We start from the raw sequence: 1,837 nt of genomic DNA, 5'->3' as shown, positions 1-1,837 counted from the left end.
TTTCTTCAGTAGTGAAGAAGTCATTCAGAAGTAGGTTGTTCAGTTTCCATGTGTTCGTGTATTTTCAGGGTTGTTTCTTGAAATTAATCTTGAATTTAATTCCATCATGGTCATAGAAGATTCTGGATACAGTTTCTATGCCTTTGAATCTGTAAAAGCTTGATTTGTATCCTAACATGTGATCAATCTTTGAAAAGGTTCCATGCTAGGGTGAGAAAAAGTTATATGTTGTGGATGTAGGGTGGAAAGTTCTATAGATATCTGTCAAGCCCATTTGATTTATAGTATCATTTAAGTCCTGTATCTCTCTATCTATTTTCTGTCTAGAAGATCTGTCTAAAGTAGATAATGGGGTGTTGAGATCTCCAACAATTATAGTATTTCTCCCTATCTCTCCTTTTAGCACCAGCAGTCTTTCCTTCACATATTTAGGTGCACCTGAGTTGGGTGCATAAATATTTACAAGGGTTATGTCTTCTTGCTGGATTACCCCATTTACTAATATATAATGCCCTTCTTTGTCTCTTCTTACAGTCTTTGTCTTGAAATCTATTTTATCTGAGATCACTATCGCTACTCCAGCCGTATGTATTTTTATTTCCATTTGCATGGGATATCTTTTTCCAGCCCTTTACTTTTAGTCTATGTATGTTTTTATCCATAAGGTGAGTTTCTTGTAGGCAACAGATAGAGGGTTTCTGTTTGTTTATTTATTTATTTTTTATGTCATTCAACCAGTCTATGTCTCTTAATTGGAGAATTTAGTCCATTGACATTCAATGTAATTATCGATATTTTCGTACCTGATCCTATCGTCAAGTGAGCCATTTTCTTGGTTGCTTTTTGTTCTCGTATAACTGTCTGTCTGACTTTTTAGTTTTCCTGGTATAGTACTCCCTTCAGAACCTCTTGAAGAGCTGGTCTGGAGTTGGTAAATTCCTTCAAATTTTGTTTATCTGAAAATGTTTTTATCTTTTTTTCCCACACAAAAGATAATTTTACCAGGTATAGTATTCTTGGTTGAAATTGTTTTTTTCTCTCAACACTTTGACTATGTTTCCCTATTCTTTCCTTGTCTGCATTGTTTCCACCGAGAGATCCGATGTTAGCCTGATGGGGTGACCTTTGGAAGTAACTTGATGTTTCCCTCTTGCCAACTTTAGTATCTTGTCTTTGTTTTTTTTGTTTGTTTGTTTGTTTGTTTTTGTTTTTTGTTTTTTTTTTGCCAGTCTGGCTATGATGTGTCTTGGAGAGGATCATCTTGGGTTGATTATACTCAGGGTCCTATGTATTTCTTGGGTCTGGATATTCTAATGCCTTTCTAGGTTTGGAAAGTTTTCTTTCAGGATATCATGGAATAAATTATCTAGGCCCTTATTCTTTTCTTTCTCTCTGGAATACAATTATCAGGATGTTGGGGCGCTTGATGGTATCCAGTATTCCTCATACATTATCCTCATTTTTCATGGTTGTTTTCTCAATCTTCTTGATGCTTTTTTGCAGGTCAGATGTTTTTGTCTTCTATGTTAGAGATTCGATCTTTTGCCTGATCTAACCTACTTTTAATACTTTCAAGGGAAGTTCTGATTTCCTGTATCACACTTTTCAACCCTAGAAGTTTCATCTGGTTCTTGTTTAAGGTATCCATTTCTTCTTTCAAGTCATGAAAGGACTTCCTCATCTCCTGTAGCTCCTTGTCTCTTTTCTATTCCATCTCAGTTAATTTGGTCACTACAAATATTCTGAATTGCTTATCAGACATGTCCACGATGTCCATTGTATTAACTGTGAGTAATGTAGGCTTGATGATTTCCCTTGAGGGAGAGGCCTTTTGTTG

At 35.5% G+C, this 1,837-nt stretch overlaps 1 long non-coding RNA gene across 2 annotated transcripts in view; it reads right to left on the bottom strand.

Annotated features, from left to right (window-relative positions):
• LOC102470362 (uncharacterized) overlaps positions 1 to 1,837 on the bottom strand; it is a 125,852-nt gene that overhangs the window by 97,007 nt on the left and 27,008 nt on the right. The window lies entirely within an intron of this gene.

This window comes from Tupaia chinensis, unplaced genomic scaffold (assembly GCF_000334495.1).
Source record: "Tupaia chinensis unplaced genomic scaffold, TupChi_1.0 Scaffold000117_2, whole genome shotgun sequence".
In the NCBI taxonomy this organism is placed as follows: domain Eukaryota; kingdom Metazoa; phylum Chordata; class Mammalia; order Scandentia; family Tupaiidae; genus Tupaia; species Tupaia belangeri.
The sequence above is the reverse complement of the archived record's forward strand: the minus strand, read 5'-3'. Positions and strand labels throughout refer to the sequence as shown.